This window comes from Sorex araneus, chromosome 2 (genome assembly GCF_027595985.1).
Source record: "Sorex araneus isolate mSorAra2 chromosome 2, mSorAra2.pri, whole genome shotgun sequence".
NCBI classification, from domain to species: Eukaryota; Metazoa; Chordata; class Mammalia; order Eulipotyphla; family Soricidae; genus Sorex; species Sorex araneus.
The window spans coordinates 296589357-296612095 of NC_073303.1; the positions used below are offsets into that span (position 1 = coordinate 296589357).

Sequence of the window (22739 nt, forward strand, 5' to 3'; positions counted from 1 at the left end):
AGAAACACAGAATCCCAAACTGTCCCTGAAGCCAATCGCTATGAATTCACTTTTTTACAAACTCTCCAAGTTAGAAAAATGATTCCTTATTTCTCCACTGTTGAGATATAAACGGTAATAGTAGTTGAAACTTGTCTCTTTTTTTGGCCTCTTTCTTTCATTCTTGAGATCCCTGATAGAGAATTAAGCTTTAACATATCAATCACTTTCATAAGTGCTTTACATATATTAAGTGATTTAATCCTGGACATAAACTTACGAGCTGGAATGACTAACCTCTGAATTTCACAGATGAAGCAACAGGCACATGGCAGGTTGCCAACAAGTGTGGCCAAAGTTTGGTAGCTTTGGCCAAGTGACATGGTGGAGTCTGTGTTCAAGCAAAGGAGTTCTGGTTAGAAGTTTAGACTCTAATCACAAACCATTACAGTATTGAGGGACAGGCTGGCGTGACACGGAGGGTAAAGCGTCTTACATGCAGCCTGTCCTGATTTGATTCCTGGTACCACATATGATTCTTCAAGTCACATCAGGAGTAACTGTCAGGTGTGGCCCTCAGACAAAAAATAAAATACTATAATAAAAATACCATAAAAAATAAAATAAAATACAATACTAAGAGACAATTCTTTTTCAATCTAATGTGGATTAGGAAAACATTGTTCTAAGTAGCATCTGTAAAATTAATAGTTAGAAAGAAACCATGTCATGGAAATGATATAGGAGTCCCAAACTATTTTAATAATAAGAGAGGCACATTGGGTCATTAACTCTTTTTTTCCCCAGGGAAATTTTACAAATGAAGATACAATTGACATTATATGTCAATTAATGTGTATAACACAATGCTTTGATATTTTTATATATTGAAAGGTGACTACCATGAAAAATCTAGTTAATGCACATCACTATACATAGTTACAGATTTTTTCTTATAATGAGAGCCTCTAGGATATAATCACTCTGTAGTACTGTAGCACTGTAGTCCCATTGTTCATCAATTTGCTTGAGTGGGCACCAGTAACATCTCCATTGGATGATGTTACTGTCGGGTGGGAGGGATACTCTCAGTAGCTTGCGGGGCTCTCTGAGAAGGATGGAGGAATCGGACCCGGGTCAGCCATGTGCAAGGCAAATGCCCTACCTGCTGTGCTATCGTTCCAGTCCAAAACCACTCTATGGTAATTGATATCCCAAGGAATTAACAGTTTTTTTAAAAAACTTTTTCTTCATTAAGGCACCATGATTTATGAAGTTCTTCATGGTTGAGTTTCAGAATATAATGATCCCGCACCAATACCACCACTAGTATTAACTTCCCTGCAGTAGTTCTCCCCGGGTTCTCCTCTTCGACCCCCAGCCTGCCTCCTTGATAGGTACATTTTAAGTTTGGATGTTGTAGTGTGTGTCTTGTGGTTTCAGTGTTGTTAGCCAGCACTGTAGCACTGTCGTCCTGTTGTTCATCGATTTGCTCGAGCGGGCATCAGTAACATCTCCATTGTGAGACTCGTTGTTACTGTTTTTGGCATATCAAATATGCCACGGGTAGCTTGCCAGGCTCTGCCGTGTGGGCGGAATACTCTCGGTAACCTGCCGGCCTCTTCGAGAGGGACGGAGGAATTGTACCCGGGTTGGCCTCGTGCAAGACAAACGCCCTACCTGCTGTGCTATTGCCTTGTTACCCGCTGTGCTAACGCTATCCTCTCATGCAAATGTACTCACATGTGTGCACACACATCTGAGACTTTACCTCCCCAGGGGCACTCGATCTTGTCCATTTGTCCAGTACTTCCCCCTTGGTCCAGAAGCAGCCTTGGACGGGTGCAGGTCTGTACCTTTTATTCCTCTCATACCTGGGACAATCTCTTATACCCACCCAAGTCAGCAAATAGGATCCCACTATGTATTACAAATAGAGACAGACTGGAACTTATAGAATTTATGCTGCTCACAATTTCAAGGAAATCAATTGTGACATTGGAAAAAAATAATCATATCAGTCTTTACAGTTCTGATGCTGTAAAGGTCTAGGCCCCCAATATCTTGTTTTCCTGAATGAAGCTGGACACTTGATGGCATATTACTCACACTCAGGGTTCATTTCATTTATCAACAGAACTAGCTCCCACGAAATTTCAGGTTTGCACAAATACAGAGAACTCAAAATGTCTGTTTCAAAGAAAAGGTGTGTGTGTGTGTGTGTGTGTGTGTGTGTGTGTGTGTGTGTATGTGTGTTGTGTGTTAGGGTGATGAGAGTGGGGTGTGGTCTGTCATACACACAGTGGGTCTTCAAGGACTACTCCTAATTCTGTACTCAGGAATGACTCCCAGTGGTACTCATATACTCTGTGCTAGAAATAGAAATAGGGTCTGTAACGGGAAGTACCTTACCTCTGGTAATATCTGTTTAGCCATTCAAAGCTTCTCTGGATTATTATTGTTTAGTTATTATGAAATCAAGGAGCTATACTTTTTTCGTTTGGCCAACTTTCTCTATTCAATCCTTGCTCTACTAGGTCAAATTATTCTCTCCTCCAAATGTTTCCAGAAGGGAAAAGTCTCATAGACACGTTAATGGAAGCTCACCATCAAAGCTCACTTCTTTGAATAAAGATTCTTTTGTTTCCAGTGCTAGGGATCAAACCAAGACTTCACGCACATAAAGAAGACATTCTATCACTGAGTCACCTCCCTGGCATCTGAAATTAATTTCTAACATTAGTAAGTAATTATCAAATAATTTCTGATATTAGTAAGCACATAGGGGGGCATATTTATGTGGAGTTGGGAGGGATCCATTGAAATAAATACACTGTAGCTCAGGTTGACCCTATTAAAATGTCACAATCATGTGGGAAGTAGGGTTAGGGGATTATGTGTGTGGGAAAATGGATCTATCTTTCAATCCCCCTGAGGAGAAGAAACTTTCTGTCTATCTATTCTGAGATCTACTGATCCTCACCATTATTCAACATCTCTGGAAGATGGAAAATTGTGGTATGATACAAAGAACATGACTATATTAGGACTTTGAAGACCCAGTATAACTATGCTGTTTATGAGGTCTATTCACTTGGGTGAGTTACTTGAACAATGCTTGTCAGGGCTGGAGTTATTGTACAGCAGGTTGAGCATTTGCCTTGCACGTAGCCAACCCTGGTTCAATCCTTGGCATTCCAGATGGTCTGCTAAGCATTACCAAGAGTGATCCCTGAGTGCAGAACCAGGAGTCATTCCTGAGCATTACCAGGTGTGGCTCAAAATCCAAAAATAAATTAAATAAATTAAACAATGCTGAACAGTGGGATTGATGATTTTCATCAAGAATACGATAAGGTCATTTTTGTGGCCTCATGTAGCATGACATGTGACATTGTGTAGCATGATGCCTACTATACTATAATCACTTAATACATTTTATTTTACCCCCTTTCTTACCACTGCTGTCTTGTGACTTAGGATCCACTTGAAGTCAAAGTCCCCTCTGTCCTTACTCATTTATCTCCTCAAAATCCTCCCTTCAATACTCCTAGAGGGCTTAGTCCATTCTCAATGTCCTGCTTTGGTTTTGGTTTCCTTCTCCACAGTTCATGGAGTATGATACTTATACTGAAATATAGTTCTCATGACTAAGAATCTTAGAGGCCTCAAATCCTGAACCTCTGATAGACTGGGGTGGGAGGAGGGGACCAGAAGGGTTAGTGGTGGGGACCGTGTTACGAAGGGTTTACTATATGTTAGATATTTTACATGTTATTCCTCATGTATCTGCCTGGCAGCTCTGCAAGGTAGGTATTTTTAGTACCATTTTGCGAAGGAGAAAACTGAGGTTGTTTGTTTAAAATTAGATAGTTATGAGCCAGAGTGGTAGTTCAGTGGTTAGGATGCTTGCCTTGATATATGGCTGACTTGGGTTCAGTCTGGGTGCCCCAGGTAAGCTATGGTCCCCTGAGTCCGCTAGGAGTGATCTGAGTGCTGACCCTGGATATGCACAGCAGGATATGGTCCCCAAATAAAAACAAAACTACAAAAAGATGAATAGTACCATCTTCTGTACAAATAGGAAAATTATATTCCAAGGTTTAAAAAACATATTTGGTTTTGACCTCATGTCTGTATTTTAGTAAATGGAACCAGTTATAAGTGCTATCAAATCATTTCCAGTATTGACAGCTAAAAGAATCTCTCTATGTTCTTCTTTTCTACTAGGAGAGCCTGGGAAGACAATGATTAGATGACAGAATCACAGCATAAGGAAGGACCACCCAAATCTTATCAGGCTCATGGCAGGACCACATCTTATGGGAGATTGAGGCGTAGCTGAATGATTGACTGGGTGAAGTCAAGTTGTCAAGATATCAACATTCTATGCTCATGGCATAAACAGTGATGAGAGATATGAAAGAGCAAACAAATGAGAACAAAAAGAGAATAGAAAACCCTATAATATGCTTTATTTATGAAAATTAACACCAACTACAATCAGTTAAGCAAATTATCATATAATTATTGTTCATAAATAGAGGCTAACAATTGGTAAATTATATTTCATTTTAGTTGCTTTTCTATACTTCAAATGTATGATTGGTAAGTTAAAAGCCACACCCAACTTAGTACTAAGAGAATCATGTTTGATGGCTATACTTGTTTGTAGACACAATAATCATGCTCACAACTTAAATATATATAAAGGTATTTAGGATAAAAAAACTATAGCATGAGTATAGCATAGCCATTCTAAAATTCCTAATCAACATGAGCCTTAAGGATATAGGTTAACCTATATTACTGCACCAAATTTTAAGCCATATTAATATATTAAACAAATACTCCAGAGGCAAGAAAGCTTTGTGAATTATCTGACATTTTGTCTTCAGTTATGTGTTTACTGGTAAATAGTTCTATTCGCAGGTCACATGATCACAAATACTTCAGCAATATTGTTTTGTTTGTAGTTACATGTTTAAGATGATACAAGTTACTTAGTACAAAGTCTGACTACATGTAGTCAGAATTATAACAGTCATCTACTTCAAAAAGAAAATTGATTCAAAATGTTCTCTTTGAGGGTCAGAAAAATCATACTATGTAGGTTGTTGTTGTTGTTTCTGTTTCCTTTTGTTTTGGAGGTGCCACACCTTGCAGTGTCCTCTGTGCTAAATCAATCCTGGTGAGCTCAGGGAGCTGTATGGGATACAACCTGGGTTGGCTGGGGGAAAGGCAAATGCCCTTTCTGCTGCACTCTCTCTCTGGCACTCAGACGTTTTTCAAAAGAAACTTAAACACAGGAACGGTGTGTTTTCAATAGCTGTAGCAACTTCACCACTAGGAGTGATCCCTGAGTGCAGAGCCAGGAGGAGGCAAACAAAAAAAAAGCATCTTCTATGGCCACATCTTTTAAACTTTTCATGAGCACTCTTGGAAGAAGAAAGTCATCAGGCAACATGGCCAGGCTTATAGCTTATAAGGGAAAGAGGGAAGACTGGAACCTAGCTAGGTTGTCTCAGAGTTTACACCCCGTACCTACTATGAACACGCTGTCATCTTTCAGCATCACTTCCGTGATGTTCCCATGGACCAGACACCACTTAAAGTGTCATCATTTTGTGGCAAATTAGTGAGGACTTTCACTAGCCTATATTTTGAGTATATTTCAGGGTTAGGCCATTGGGGTGACTATGTTGTTATCAGAGAAATCAGAGGGAACTCCATGAACAATTCAGCAGGCAAACTGTTTCAACACAAAGATATTGCAGAGAGATTAACTGTTTGCTCTGGTAAACATAATTCATGGCTAATAAGAAAGGAAAATATTAGTTTATAAAAAATTATACTGCAAATATTAATTGGAGTTCTTTACTGTGAGTCTTCTGTGGACCATGTTTTTGGACAAAAAGTCCTACATCATAATTTATATTTCAAAACAACTCTATGAAGTGTATACTAATGACTTAATTCTCAGCTGCTATAGATTATAAATTGCATAATTAATTTATATAGTAGTATGATAGCAAAACATGTTGCTAATTAAACCCAAATCTGTCATTAGTTGTAAGACGCATTCTGATAGCAGAGATTTTATAATGTTCAAAGAATGTGCTTCTTAACTCTTATGAAATATGTTATCCTTTTTTGCATTACAGATGAAATAGATTTTATAAAATTAAGTCGCTGATGATCACATGGTTTAGCCAGTGTAGACTCCATACTCATGTTAAGATGGGTCTAACTTGAAGTTCACACCCTAACTAACACTTGCTAGTGTACTTCAGTCTGGTTATACTGCACCAAGTGAAATGAAGTATTTCTCTGTTGTTGCTATTAAACTGATCATCCCTATGCTAGTTAGGTACTAGCAGACTAGTACCTCACCTCAAGTGAATTTTTAAGAGTTGATCACACACAAAGATTTACAATGGATATTTATAGGCCAAGAAAAATCAATATCTACCAATATCTCCTTCCACTGCAGTTATATGGACAGCATCAACATTATGGCTTTCAAGCAATAGTGTCTGTCTCTTGTCTCTGGACCCAACCCTGATTCTAGCTTATGATGAGAAAAAAAAGTCTCCCATCAGTCCCCCCTTCCCCCAACCCCGCCATATAAAATGAGATCTTTGTCTCCCAAACCATTGCTTGGCTTGCTGTTCAATTCACAAACAAAATACCATTTCTCTACTTTTAATAACTCAAGATGTTTCATAACTCTGTCATGGTTTGAGATTTGAGAACGAGCAAACAAGACCACACGAAGCTTAAAGCAGCACAGAGTGATTTCATAAAAATATTTTTAGCAATAAAGACCCACAAGACAGAGAAACAGAAAATGCATACATACTTGACTCAGAATCCCAGTTGTTTTCTTCTTCTTCTTTTTTTTTTCTTCCTAGGAGGCGACGGCAGCATTAAAGATCGCCTTCCTCCTATGTAGGACTATACGTGCAGAGGACACAACTTCAGTTCCTGTATTAAAAGCACTAGGACCCATTGTCTTATGAGTGTCTCTTGAGGCTAAGGGAAAATGTTATTGGTAGGCTGAAAGAATAGGTTTTAATATAGGCACTTATTTTCTTTCCATATACTCCCTGATTAAAACAAGGTTTGTCCCATTTTCTAGTTGTTCTTTTAAAACTCTTTACCCACATAAGCAGAACAATATACTAACTAAGGCCATGGCTTTGCTTTGACTGGCCAAAGGTTCGCTGCAACGTGAATCCCTTTTTTTTGGGCTGTGCACAGGCATTGAGTCAACTTTGGTTACATCAACAACATTTTATCTCAAGTGTTTTTGTTTGTTTTTGGGCTGCACTCAGCAATGCTTAGGTCTTGCTCCTGGCTTTGCACTCCTGGTGGCAGTGCTCAAGGAACTATATGGGTTGTTTCGGATCGAACCTGGGTTGGCTGTGTGCAATGCAAGACCCGACCTGCTATATTATCTCTCTGGCTCTTTTACTTCAAGTTATAAAAGAAAACTTTGTCTCTCAGAAGACTAAATTGAATGGTGCAGTTTCTTATTTTTGGTTGTGGGGCACACCCAGTGGTGTTCAGGGGCCACATGTGACTCTGTGCTCAGGGACTATGCCTGGAACTTACTTGGGGCACCATAATGCAGTGCCAGGATTTGGACCACCAGGGTTGTGACCACAGCTGTATGCTAGGTAAGCACCTTACCTCCCAATACTATCTCTCCAGTCTTCATAGAGCTTATTGGCACATTTGTTGTTTTAAACTTCAGTTGTAAGAATGAAAAAAAATTGCTCCTTAGCAATTACTGAAACATTTAAATCCATAAGGGCACCAAACAGTCAAGGAAGCATATATTAGGAGTTGCATTCAACAACCCTCACTGGAGTAAGAGCAACAATATATGCCTTGATTGGAAAAGAACTGAATATGGAATATTCTGATAAGACTGAACACTGACATTAACATGGCCAGAAAAGAAAATGTTAAAATGTTCACACAAATCAGAAGTCTGGGCTTTGGTCCAGTTGCTCATACACTTGAATGAATGTCTGATTCACTCATTCATAGTCAATTCTAATCTATTCAATTTCACTGCCACAAGCCTTTACTATGTGTTGGAGGATACTGTGGGAGTTATTTTACATACAATACTTCTCAGTAACTTTGCAATTTAGGAATTAAAGACACTTACTTTACCTGGCAAGCTACCTGTGGTGTATTCGGTGTGCCAAAAACAGTCACAAGTCTCACAATGGAGACATTACTGGTGCCTGTTCGAGCAAATCGATGAACAACAGGAAGACAGTGCTACAGTGCTACTTTAAAGGCAAGAAAATTGAGCTCAGACAGCTTAGGAGACTTGACCTGGCAAACGGAGGAGTGAAGATAGATACCCATAGCTAAGCTAGATACCCATATCTGTGTACCTCAAAACTATGTGCTTACCTCTGACCATTACCTGATTCCTATGTGAATGGAAGTTAGTAGTAGGAGGGGAGATAGTTATAAGAACAAGCAGAATAGAATAGAATAGAATAGAATAGGTATACTATATAAAAGATATAGAGTGTTACAAAGATTCAAATGGAGTTGAAGAGATATTACAGCAAGTAGGATACCTGTAGCCAACCCAGGCTTAATCCCTGGCACCCCATCTGATCTCCGAGCTTGCCAGAAGTAGTTCCTGAGTACTGAGTAAGAATTCAGCCCTGAGCTCCACCTGGTGTGGCCTCAAAACACACAATAACAAAATAAAATTCCAGAAAGTCACATGTATGTGTGGAAGGTGGGAGAAGAGGAAGTAAAGAGCAAGAAGATATTTCTAGTAAGAGACCAGATGGAAAAGTTTTCTCTTTATCTATCCTTAAAGGAAGGATAAAATTTCTATAGTCATGATCAAAAGCTGAATGTAATAAAGGAACTTGAGAAGAAGAAATGAAAATCTGACATGTTAGTTACAAGTCAGATATGAGAAAGAAGTAGGGAGAGATCAAGCCAGAAAGGTGACACAGCTAGTACACTCAGGACCGAGGTTCATGGGAGGCGTTTATACACAATTTACCAGATGGTGAGATACATTGACAAGGTTCTGAATGGAGGGTGACCTTAGGAAGATTAATAAGGTCATAGAGTGGAGAAGCAAGGTAAGTCAAGTCCCTGGGTTTTCAGTAAGATGTATTCTTTTTTTGTTGTTGTTTTTTGTTTTTGTTTTTTGGGTCACACCCAGCGATGCACAGGGGTTATTCCTGGCTCTGAACTCACGAATTACCCCATGGTGGTGCTCAGGGGATCATATAGGATGCTAGGAATCGAACCCAGGTCAGTCATGTGCAAGGCAAATGCCCTACTCGCTGTCGCTATGCTATCGCTCCAGTCCTCAAAAACAAAGAGAAAGAAAGAAGGGGGATAGGGAGGAAATAAGGGGAAAGAGAGAGGGACAAAGGGGGAGCAAGTGAAGAGAGAGAGAGAGAGAGAGAGAGAGAGAGAGAGAGAGGAGGGAGGGAAGGGGGAGGGAGGGAGGGAGGGGAGGAGGGAGGAGAGAGTGAGATAGGGAGGGAGGGAGGGATAGAGGGAGAAAGAAAAGTTAGTTGAAGGAAAAACAATTTCACTTGAAACAGGGCCATAAATCTGAAGGGTAAAAGCCCTAGGGAGTGAAGGAGTCCAGGAAAACTAATTTCTGTCTCACATAGGTGTTTCTGAAAACATGAGACCACACTGCACATGGAATTGGGTCATGGAACAAGGGTCTGTGTGGTCTTGGCCCAGAATAACCAATTTGAGGTCTGTAAAGCCATAAAAAAAATTTTAAAAGTCATATAGTAGTTACAGGAATGAAAAACAGTTCATCTGAGGAAAACCTTATATAGATTTTTAATCTTGGAGCAGAAAATTCTACATAATGAATTAATAAGAGAACATTTGTTACTCATTTATTGTAGTTACCACAGAAAATTAAGATACATTAACTGATTTCAAACAGGAGATTCTTTAGTTAGCCTAGACAGGGAAAGAGGTTAGGCACTGAACACATTAAAAAGAGATTATGGACTCTTCATCTCTAATTATTTTGACATGTACTTATGGACATTTGGTAAGAATTGTGCTAACTGCTGGGGCTATAAAATACATAGCTACTTCCCCCATTTAAAAGTAATCCAACAGAGAAAAAGATATGAGTTATTATGATGTAGGAAAGAAAATAAAAATTTCTATAAATAATTATAAATAAGATGCATAAAAATTTGAAGGCAAGAAAATATTGATTTTGATGAAGAATTTAAGCAAGTTTTCTGAAGAAGATTTGGGGCACCTTTTAAATTTTTTTTTGTCTTCTGGCTTTCCAAGATTCAAAAATCTAAACTTGCCCCTTGCTGAGATTTTCTGCTTATCATGCTGTGATCATAAATATTATTGCTATACAATAATTGATCCTCTATCAATACATTTAGGACTAAGGGAAACTAGACAGTGGGCAGCAGTAACCCTGAGTTTATTTTGGTACCACTTAACTCTTGAAACTGGTGTCCACATGTTAGTTACAAAATTAAAACAGAAAAAGAGAAAATACATTCAAATTGGTTTCAATTCACTTTTCCAACCAGTGAAATAACTGAGTCATGACTTGGGGTTCCATGTCGACACAGCCTGAATAGAGAGTGAAAAAGAGAGAAAACAAACCCATCACCAACCTTCCCTCCTCCTCTCTCTCTATTAGCAAAATATTTCTGAGGCAAGAAAGAGAGAGTAATGGACACAGTAAAAACTACACAGGTAGATTGTCTGGATGAAGCAGTTACTTAAAAAAATTAATTACCAGGAACAATCTGGAAGAAACTACTTTTCCACATGTTGTGATGTTTTTGGTATAGTATATCTAGTAAAAAATCAAGTGAGATGTTTTAAAAGGTTCTTATACATGAGATTTGCTTATCAAAACCCTGTTTCAAGAATTAAAAGCTTCATTGGATGGAAAGAAAAGACTACTAGCAACCAGCAAATAAGTCACATTTATTTTACTTTCCTAATTGCTCTAAAAGCCAAGCAATACTTCCCGTGCTAATTTTAGAAGAATGCAATCATGTTAGACATATTAAAAATATCTGGATAGGGGAAAACAGTCTGTAAAATAGATTAGTACATAGAATGGAATATAGTGTTAGTGAATAATTATGTAAATACAATTTCACACATCTGATATACAAACTAAAAAAATATTTTTGGAGGGGTGTGTCAATAAGTGTATAAGCTGCAGGTTTGCGGAACTTCTGAAGGACATGTGCCTGTAATTGGCCTTTCTCATCTCTGTCTTGTTAACAAGTATATAAATAAGAGAAGGCTTCAGTAATTGGCTCAGAGTTACTAATGAATTAATTAACTTCAGTCTATTTTACCTAACCTTTAATAATAAGCGTCTTTTTTTTGGGGGGGTCTAGCAATAGGTCTGACAGACTGAAAAAACAGACACGCCGCAGAGCTCTTGAAAATTAATGAGAAACGAGGAAAGAATCAATGTACATTCTGCTTGCAGAGAACTGACACAAAAAAGACACAATAAACCATGAACAAACACAGTCAGTTTAAAAAATAGGTTAGAAAAAGTGGGCAAATTCAATTATAGAAGTAATTAGAAGATATAGGGCAAGGCTGCCTTTTGGGACTGTGCCAGAAAACATGAATTAATATGAGTGAATAGAAAGAGCCCATGTAGTAATTAAGAAGCAATCACCTATGGCAATGAGTACCTGAAAACAGGCTGCAAACTATTAATTCAGTGATCAAAAATATTTTTAGATGATTAATATGGCAAATTTATTTTAAAAGACTAATTTCTGGAAAGATATCAAGACAATAGCACACTATTTGTTCCTCTGGCATTTATATAGCTAATTAAATTTTATAATTTGCAACAACAGTCATTATTATCTGAAAACAGTAAAAGCAATATTTCGTCGCTATTTTTTTAAAGAGGTGGTTCTAAAATCAATAAATTAAATCCAGCTCCTGCTGGCCTCCTGTAAGTGCCTCAGCCTTGATTGTTACATTCTTTCAATGAGTAATTTTCTTATACATCTGCGTGTTTGTAATATGAAGCATTTGAGTTAATGTACATATTCTCAAAGGTTTTATACCTTTCTGTACCTGGGTAGGGATTCCACACACTGTTTAATTTCAACACTATCAAATAAAAGCAGTTTAATGTACTATTTGTGCATCAAAGACTTTCTTACTTGGTCAACAGAGGTCTGTTACTTCAATACCCACCATCCCTCCCTCTAGAATACAAAGGCATAGACACGTTACAGTGAAGAGTGCTTTACAACACACAGAAGGCTAATGGCTTCTGAAATAGGTGATTATCAGAGTCCCGTAGAGCAAGATGAGGGTCTGGCTGGTAATAAATAACCTCACAATATGAATTATTCTATTTCCACAGATTTAAGAAAACGTATGTTTCATTTGTTGATCAGAAAAGTCTGGAAAATGCTGTCTTTCTGGAAATAACAGGGAACTACTAAAACTAATCAGAGTGTCAGTGGGGAGTTATTGAACACCTACTAAGGACCTAAGGTGCAAAAGTAAATCCTTCCAATGCTAACGTTGTAACAAATGTGTGTGTGTGTGTTCTGAAGTTAAAAAGCAAACTAGTGTACATTGTCCTTCAGAGGGGCTATAGTTATACGACAACTTTGTATATGGATTGTTACTGTTTTTCAGACCAAAATACAAACTGATGACTGGGAAACAAGATCGAACTACAAAGTTACTGGGCTCCACTGTTGTCGAGGGCAAGCAGAGAGACGGGGTAGGATTGGGATTGGAGAAGGGAAAATGAATCATTCTGAGAAGATAGCAAATGAAGCAGATACTGAATCTGTCCAGTTTTTACTTATCTGTGTCTTCTCATTTTTGAAAACAAAACCCAGTGCTTCCCCAAGGCACGCAAGAGAAGACCGAGGCTAGCTGAGGTCTCGCGATCCTCAGGAGTTTGCTGCTAATTATCAAAACTTAGGCACCGCAAGAGCAAACAAACAGCCCCTCAAGCGCAATGATGACAGAACCACCCCAGAGGGAGGCAATTGGGAACTAGTGAAGTGAGGACAGCTTAGAGGTGTAGGGACAGAGAGAGGCTGCTGGCTGAACAGGACCCACTTACCATGAAATGTTAATGTGTCAATGAAGAGGAAAAGCATGAATAAGCCACAAAGAAACTGAAAAATGACTCAGCTGGTTGGAGAGGGAATTTGGGCTCTTTGCCAGAGTAAGGTGTTCACAGCCACACACCCTAATACCTAGGGGCAAAAAACCTGCGCTTTCCTCTCTCCACCTCCCATTTTTAGAAAGAGAAGATATTTTGGAGAAAGAAAACAACTGGTCTTCTCTGGAAATACACTTCCTTCTCGTCCTGCTTTCTGTCTATGCACCAAACGTTTTCTGGGATTCTACCTTTTGTCAGGTTCTGTGTTAGTAAATGAACAGGAAGAGAAAGTGAAAGGACACTAAGGAGAACTGAGACACGATTGCCCTTCTTAGCTCTGATTCTAGAGGAAGATCTGATGTAGGCAACTATAACACGACAGAGTGAAATAAATACAAAAGAGGGGGAGAAGGAAGCTGCAGTGGCGGTCCACGGAAGGGAGCAATTAGCAATCAAACAAGGTTTTCATAGAAGAAATGCAATTGTGCCTATCTTGAAGTATAATAGGGCAGAGAAGGAAGGAGGAGAATTTCAGTTGGAGAGAACATTCTCTTACCCTATTGTGATTTCTAACTTCCTCTTTTTCAAATCAAGGTTATTTCAGAAAGCTAGAACACTGTAACTGGTGCATATTGTGAGGAGGGTGATTGTGTGCATGTGTGGAAGAGAGAGAAGGGGAGGGGTATTGAGTTGGATAGATGTTTCTTTGGAGTTTATAAATACATCCTTCTTGTATGTCAAACTTTTCTTTCCTCCAGGTGAATAGTGTACTTTCCCATTATTTGAATGATATTTGGTGTTTTGTTGGAAAATGCAATCTTCTGATAGATTTTTTTTTTTTTTTGCTTTTTGGATCACACCCGGCAATGCACAGGGGTTACTCCTGGCTCTGCACTCAGGAATTACTCCTGGCGGTGCTCAGGGGATCATACGGGATGCTGGAAATCAAACCCAGGTTGGCCGCGTTCAAGGCAAATGCCCTACCCACTATGCTATCACTCCAGCCCCTAGATTTTTTCTTTTAATGACAGCTAATTTACCAATGATAGCCTACTCATTCTAACTGATAGTTCGGTAATTCCCGTAGAATATATTATATTCTACATTATGCCTTTATTGATAGATCATTTCCTTTCTTCATTAAATATTTAAGTACTTACTGACTAATATTATGCTAGGCATTGTTTATTCCTTTTTTTAATTTAGATGGGAAATTATGCTATTTCCAAAGAAAATCCATACAATTAAAGTACATTGACTAAAAGGTTGTATTTGTGCATATAGTTGTATCTTAAGCAGTGGTAAACATCTAAAATAATCTTGTTTATATTATATTAGTAAATTGGACCATATATACTGGTCTACTTAGTTCTTAGATGTCTTCCAAGGAAGACTGTAAAGTAACAACCTAGGTAAGTAACTACAATGGGCTAATCTATAAATGGAGAATTTTGAATTGGCACAGTTGAAAGTTTGTTACATACAAAACCAGTTTGGTTTACTAGATATGCAAAATCCAGGCCTCTGTCCTTCTAAAGGCTGAGAGAGGAAAAGTGACTATCATCCATGAACATTAATCCGTTCAGCAGATTTTTTTAAAAAAGTATTCTGTTAGGAACTAGGAATCTAAGAAATGATTAAAACATGAGTCTAGCTATTAAGAAACTTACTCCCTCAAGAAGTAGATGAGTCAGATAATTAAATCAATTATTATAATGTAGCTGCGATAAGATGTAAGTGTATAGCACGCTATGAAAACACAAAGAAGGGGTATCTGAATTAGATTGGGACAGTGTGGTAAGAGGATAAGGTGCCAGAACTGAGCTTTTTGAAACAGGAATTTAATTTGTTGAAGCAGGGAAGGTGTGCAGAGAAAATCATGAGAAGTGTATTGCTTTTTTTCCAAATTAACAAAGTACTGATTTCATATTAGAAGGGTGAGTGGGTTGAAAAAATATTTCTTTCTTTTTCTTGTTGTTGTTTGGGCTGCAACCAGTGGTACTCAGGGCTTACTTCTGGCTCTGTATACAGGGGTTACTCTTAGGCTCAGGAGACCTTATGGCATGCCAGGAACTGAACTCAGGTTGGCCGTGTGCAAAGCAAGCACCCTACCCACTGTTTTATCACTCTGGCTGAAAAAATATTTCTTGCATTGTCTTGGCTCTGAGATTTTCTTTCCTTCCTTCCTTCCTTCCTTCCTTCCTTCCTTCCTTCCTTCCTTCCTTCCTTCCTTCCTTCCTTCCTTCCTTCCTTCCTTCCTTCCTTCCTCCCTCCCTCTCTTCCTTCCCTCCTTCCTTCCTCCCTCCCTCCCTCCCTTCCTTTCCTTCCTTCCTTCCTTCCTTCCTTCCTTCCTTCCTTCCTTCCTTCCTTCCTTCCTTCCTTCCTTCCTTCCTTCCTTCCTTCCCCTCTTTTTTCTCTCTTGCATTCTGTAAGAGACCTACAGTGTCCCACTGTGCTCTGTGAAATGCATGCTTGTGACACAGGATGGCAAAGAGAAATGGTAATGAGTGAGATCACAGTGTACCTGTGTGTACCTCAAGAGGTTGTTGATATCTATGGAAATAATTTCCTTCTCTCTGCCAATGCTTTCTTTTGTCTGAGTTCAGAATCTTGAATAAGCATCTTGTTGCAAGACTTCAACAATCCCCCCACCCCCCACTACCCCCCATCCCCGCCCACCCCCACATGAACAGCATTAAGAAAAGAATCAAGACAGTTCTCCGGGAAAAAGACTGGCCAGAGGATTAGCTTCTGTGTATCATATATTAAAGGTTAGATTAGAAAAGTCCCTCATTTTTATTACATGTCTAGCTAACTTCCAATTATCCTTCGAGAGTCAGTGTAGGGGATGCGGCTCTGTGGGAGAGAGCATGCCTTGTTGGTGTAAGGCCTTGTATAGGACTTGTAGTTCCAAAGCATAAAATCATTTTTAAAAGATAAAGACTTTGAGGATAACTTTTTTTTGGTATTGTATCAGGAAATGAACCCAGAGTCTGCCTCACGCATGAGGCATGTACTTCAGGTTGAGTTATACCTCTAGCCCCAAAGATAAGGACTTTGTAAAAACAGAATGAGTTCGGATGCCTTTCCATTTTCGTAGATGTTTTAACTGACCTTAATTAGGTCATATTACTTTATTACAAACTTTCTTAGAATGCTGCAATTTTTCTTTTGAGCACTTAATGTGACTAATGAAGCAGTGAATTATAGAATTAATGATTTCATATTATATTTTTGGGAGGAGGGGACTTGGTCACATCTGGTGGTGCTGAAGACTGGCTCTGTACTCAGGGATCCCTCCTGGCAGTGCTCAGAGGACCAGAGGTAAGGCCAGAGGTAGAATCCAGGTGGGATGCATGCCAGCCAAGCACTGTATCCACTGTACTATTTCTCCAACCCCTCGTATTATATTCTTTAAGTTAGCTATATGAGAATAGAAAATGGGTTTTGTGGAGGGAATGTGAGTTAGAACATTGCAGGACTGAAACCCTATCATGAACAGCCTTGTAATGCTCTATCTCATGGTGATTCAACAAAATAAAAAATTAATATATAAAAAAAGAAAATGGGTTTTGTATCACTCTAGCCAAAATGCTTAACAGTATTCTCAGTTCCCATTGGGTATTCCACAATTTTGTTTTTGAGCCATACCCAGCAATGCTCAGGAGTTACTCCTGCCTCTATGTTAGGCAGTGCTGGAGGGGCAGGTGGGGAGAGTAGAGAGGGGAAACTACACGGGGAGGGACCATATGGGATGCTGGGGATTATACGCTGGTTGACTGCACACAAGACAAATGAATGACCCTCTGTACCATCACTCCGGCCTCCATAAATATTTTTGACTTACTCTTTATCCAAATTTCAGAGCCACTCAAATGCAACAAACTGAAATGTAGCTGGGCTACTAAGTAAGACTAGATCTACAGATCCTAGAACTAACCAGAACTCCCAGAAGTCTCTCAGAACTGATTTGTAGATGAAAGCAAATGATGGGCTAGCTTATCCTCTGCTTGTTTTTACCAGACTTATCCCCAAAACACTTTGATTCAAAACAAATCCAACATCTTTCATCTCTGTCAAGGTATCTTTATTGTAGCTTGCTCTTAGTAGCCAGAACTTCTTTCATGATTAAGTGCCAAATGTGCTGGCCACTGTGCCAGGCACTTGAAATAAAAACAGGGAAAGGGATGGATTGGATCTCAGGGGAGCAGTAGGCTGCCTCATGAGTGAGTGGCAAAATTGGAGCAGGCTTCATCAGTCTCCAGGGAGCCACTGCCTGTAATTATATCACAAGAACATTGCCCTTTTAGCTTAAAGGATTTGATCCCTGTTAAAATGCATATCACCCTGGAAATCATAACTCTTTTTTCAGCTGTTATCAAGCGCTTTTACCTTCATATGAATAATGGATCCTTAGAACAGGTTTTGGCCCAAAGGATGGAGGATCAGGGAATAAGGCTACTGAGAGTGTAAGAGGAAGAGGGACAAAGAGTGTCAGTGAGATGTAAGCAGGATAAAACTGAAATGGGGAGAGACAGAGAGAGAGAGACAGAGACAGAAACACAGAGGAGAGAGATAGAGAGAGAGACAGAAAGACAGAGACAGAGAAACAGAAAGACAGAGACAGAGAGATAGACAGAGACAGAGAAACAGAGAGAGACCAGAGAGAGAGAGAGAGATCATGCATGCGATAGTGCCCTACACATTTGAGACACAGACAATGCTTGATGAGCAAAAATAAACTGCTTTCTTCAATTTGGTCAAAGCTTGGTGCCAATGTTGGCTATATCTTTAGTTTAGGTAGCTAGCAATTTCCAGTTGGGAAAAAGTTTATAAAATAGGAAACAGATGGCTCCAGCTGTTTGGGGTTGATGCCAAACCGCAATTACACTATCATGTTCTAGGGCTTCATAGGGACAACATACAAAATATATTTTCCCCTTTTTTCCCCCCTGCTATCATGCATTCGAGAGGATTTCCATTTCAGAAATGTTATAAGAAATTATCTTTGGGGTGTGTATGTGTGGGAGAAATACTAAAAACTTTGTTTTCAAAGTTTTCACATAAATTCAGACTTAGAGAAACATCCTGGGTTCTCTTGGTTACTCCATTCCCCGCCCCTCCCATCAAAGAAATACCAATAGACTTAAACTGGTCATGAGAACTAGTGATGATATTTCAAAGGAGGACAAATACACACTGGTGTCTGAATACTAAGGTTCTTTTCCATGTCTGTGTGGATAAAGCTTGCTTACCCAAACTAGCAAAGAACACAATTAGCATACTAATTCAATTCTCTACCTAAAGAATGGAAGATTCTTTTGACACAGACAGCTGTCCCTGAATTGCTGTGGTGACCTTTGGTCAGTTTTCCATCTGTCTTAGAGTAAAAAGTCCAGACTTAGGCACAAGTTAGATTATGACCTGAGGAAGCTTTCTTATGTTGCTCTCTCAGTATCTTCATCTGTGGAACGGAAACTCATTTATTACTCACCTCATAGGTTTGTAGCAAGGATTAAGTTACTACTGGCTCACAACAGATGTTCCATATTATATTATTTCATGTAGGTCTCCGTAATTTTTTTTTTTATTCTGTCAACAGTTGTGGTTGGGGCATACAATGTTGCTGTTTATTTATTTTGGAGTGGAGGTTGCTGGTACTCCATACTACAGTGCTCAGGGGCTATTACTGTTCTGTGCTCAGGGGTTATTCCAGGCAGTATTCAAGGGACCATATGTGGTGCTGGGGGTGAAACTAGGGTTGATTTTGTGCAAGGCAAGTGTCTTCCTGTCCTGGTTGGAGAGTTTCTCACCTTCCATATTAGTTTTTGAAACACTGGTCTATTTTGACGAACTTTAGTAGGCCCAAGTACTCTCTACTTGAACCAGCCCCCAAAGAGAGACAAGGGGAGAAAGGTTTTCTCCACCTATTTCAGAATTCAGCAGTAGAGAAGTTACTGCTCTGCGCCTGTGATTCATAGAACTACACAGATTCAGGGAATGATTGAGTTCCGGGAATGCCTTGGGCAGCTTCTGAATGTCACAGCGACAAAAGGGAATAATACCAATTACGACTTCATGATGACACTTTCTTAATATCTCCCTATATTCTTCTCCCATTCTCTCCCTAGTCCCTCCCTTAATCCAGGGATTCTCAATCTTGGCTATACTTCGCAATCATGTGTGGAACTTTCAAAGCAAAGAATCTTCCGTATTTAAGCGTCAAGGTATTAAGGCCCTCTGAGGGATTCTGGGCCTCAGAGACACTGAATAACTTGTTGGGGATATTGTTTCAATCTTGGTTTTTAAAAGTTCTCCGGGGGGCTGGAGTGATAGCACAGCATGTAGGGCATTTGCCTTGCACTCAGACCTGGGTTTGATTCCCAGTATCCCATATGGTCCCCTGAGCACAGCCAGGAGTAATTCCTGAATGCAGAGCCAGGAGTAACCCCTGTGCAGTGCCAGGTGTGACCCAAAAAGAAAAAAAAAAGTTCTCCAGAGGAATCATTGTATTTGAACACTGAAAATGATAAAAAAAATAATTTTGTTTTTCAATGTTTGTTTTTCAGCTACACATTTTTCAGAAATACAGTGAAGACAAAGGATAGAAATTTGGTCATGGAGCATACAACTAAGTTCATGATGTTCACAATATTTGATCTTTAGAGATGGTTTCCATGTTAGTATGATGTGAACACAGTCTTGCCTGTTGTGCCCCATAAATCGCAAACTGTCGAATCAACCTAGTATAAGGGACATCACAGGCTTGAGGGACTAGAGGAGTACGATGTGGTCACATCGTCTGCTGGAAGGCTCCTGAGAGCCAGTGTTCATTCAGAGAGCCCCTTTTGGTCTCAGGTTAAGCCAGGAATCAGTGACAGGAGAGGTTAAGCTCTCCTGTCACTTAGTAGCTCTGCAGTTTGGCTGTCAGTTTTGCTAAAGATCTATTTTTAACCCCAGTGTCTCAAGACTCTGATGTGTCATGATTAGCTGTGATTGAGCTACGTTATAAGAAATGTAAAATTAGAATAAAGTTCTGGGCTTTGTAACCAGTGTCTATAAAAATTCATTCCAGCAAAATCAAGATTATCCTTGCCAAAGTATTCCTTGGGCTCACCTGCACACCAATCCACTCTCTTGGCCAGGGCAAACGACGTGAGTCATCATTACTATGGAGACTGTCATTTGACATGAAAGTCCCTGTGGAACAAAGGTTGGGGGTTTTTGCAAAAACCAAACTCCCAAGTCAAACAAGTTCTTACTGGGCTTCAAGTTTGCAGTAGTGCATACTAATGGGGGGTAGAGGCAAGAGCCAGACAAAGAGGACTCTCTCGATTCCAGTGCCCAGTTCTCTTCTGGATACGAGAGGACCCTGTTTTCTTACATTGAGAATGAAAGCTTAGTTATAAGGTCACACCTTAAGTTATCTCTGTACTGAAAACAGGAAAAAAAGATAGCTCATCTAATTGTGCCAATCTTTTTTTCATGACAAAAATCTACCATTTATAAACATGTTAGATTTTATATGGAATATGTATGTATATATTAGAAAAAATAAGCACAACATTCTTTGATAGTGGGAGAAAGTCCTCATATCTGGAGCAATTTGGGAACTGACCAATCTCTGTTGAAGATAAAGGAATAGGGAACTTGATTCCATTTTTTCACATGCTAACTGAACTCGGTAGCTGCATACAAAGAGAAATTACCAAGTAGGTAGTTTATACCATCCTGCCTGATTTTTTCCTTTTCAAAGTTCCTAAGGGGAAAGGAAAATGAGGCTTGAGAAGTATTCAATAATATAAGTATTCAATAAATGGTTGCTGGTATTTGTCATGGTATGATGGGGATAATTCTGACACCCATATAATTTTTTTCCAAGTAGTGTGGCACAGAAGATGATATGTTATTTTGAATTATGAGTACTAAAGTATTGGATTATCAATTTTTCAGATAAGAATAATCTTGTTTTCCTACTAAGGGCTCTCCTAAATCCTACTAAGAGAAGATTTAAGAAAAGCTTAATACACTTAAGTTAAAATGAGAATTTTAATTGTACTGCCAATTTTCCTTATTTGTAATAACTTACTTGATTGGTCTATACTTTAATACTTTTTATTAAAGTTTTTTATTAAAGATTTTTATTTCAATATTTTAATGTTTAACCTCACTAGTGAGTAATATATGTGGTGTCCTTTGGACACTGTTTTGTTGTTGTTGTTGTTTCTCAGTCTAATGGACTAAATGGGTCAATATATATGTAATATATATTTTGGGGGTTAGACTCCTCATGATCACATGGCAAGTGAAGTGAAGGTCTATTTTCTGATCCCAAGTCAAAGTGTGGCAGATTCCCAACATTGACAGCAATATTTGTAGTGGAACGGTTTTCAAATTTTTAAAATTTAGGAAACCCATGGGTGTTAGTATAAGAATAAATTTGTTACCAAGAGAAATTTTGTGATATCCTGTGGGTACCTCCCTAACCTTCCCCTTTCCTTTCCTGTGCCCGTACCTTTTTTGCTGCTATTTATTTTACATTGCTCTTTATTTTATACTGACCCTGACTCATGGGGGGCAGTCCATGAAATCTCAATTTCTCAGGCTGCCCATGATTTCTGGCTATTTGAATATATTTTTCTTTTTTTTTTTTTAACCGAGAACTTAAACTTTTTTTTTTTTTGGAGAAATAAAGCTTTGCATTTTAATAAAGTTTCCAATCCTCAATGTCCTTCTTCTCTTAAACAGTTTCAGCTCCCCAGGGCTGCTAGAGAGTTGAGCAGAGAGAGTAGAAGCTTTTGTGGACAGTGATGCCAGTGGCAGATAACTCCAGCTGTCATTATAAGATCATCCAGATAAGGGGGGACAATCAAGTAGGGCTTACAGTCCACTTGAGTTTTTCTGATGGTAAAACCAGCCATTTTTCAATTTAAATAATTTAAGGATTCCAGCTTCTCATTTAGCCTCTTATTAGCTAACTGTTTCTCCAGTTCAAGAGGTGGAAGGGAAGAGAGCAGATTTTTTGTTATTGTTAATTCACAGCAGTGGGTAGTGGTGTGTAAATAAAAGCTAAGCCAAACAAATTTGATGAGAAGAGAGAATAGAAATCCATACAAGTAATCATAATTGATTTTAAGAAGTTAATTAAAAGGAATAAAACAGGACATGCACTGCATGGCCTAGCATATATCAATAGGCAAACGACCGACAGGAAAATGAATTAGAAAATTATTCCCAGCTAGCTAGAGGAAGAAAATAAGAAGACACAGCTCATGATTTTCACTTCTTTAGCATTCCAAGTTTCTTTTAGTAAAGCCCAGCCCTGTATTTTGGTGTGGAAGTTCAAGGGACGGGGTGGTCTGGAGGTCCATGGATCAGTCTTTTGCTTTGCTTAGGAGAGATGTTATTTATGCACGCATGAAGGCATAGATTCTCCACATAAAAGTCAGACAGAGCCTGAGAAAGAAGGTTGGATATCTTATCAGAGAAAATATTTCCCGATAGAGGTGGAATCCATGGTTACCACCAGGAGCTGAATCTGATTAAGAGATGCTCCTTGAATTATGACAAAGGT

At 39.0% G+C, this 22739-nt stretch overlaps 1 long non-coding RNA gene across 3 annotated transcripts in view; it reads right to left on the bottom strand.

The window, feature by feature from the left end:
- Window positions 1-22739, bottom strand: part of LOC129402577 (uncharacterized) — a 170251-nt gene that overhangs the window by 141831 nt on the left and 5681 nt on the right. The window contains exon 1 of one of the 3 annotated variants that reach the window (XR_008628706.1): window positions 6842-6856. The exons of the other annotated variants lie outside the window; for them this stretch is intronic. This is a non-coding gene — a long non-coding RNA (uncharacterized LOC129402577). Of the gene's footprint in view, window positions 1-6841; window positions 6857-22739 lie in introns of those variants that run through there. 3 annotated transcript variants of the gene reach the window in all.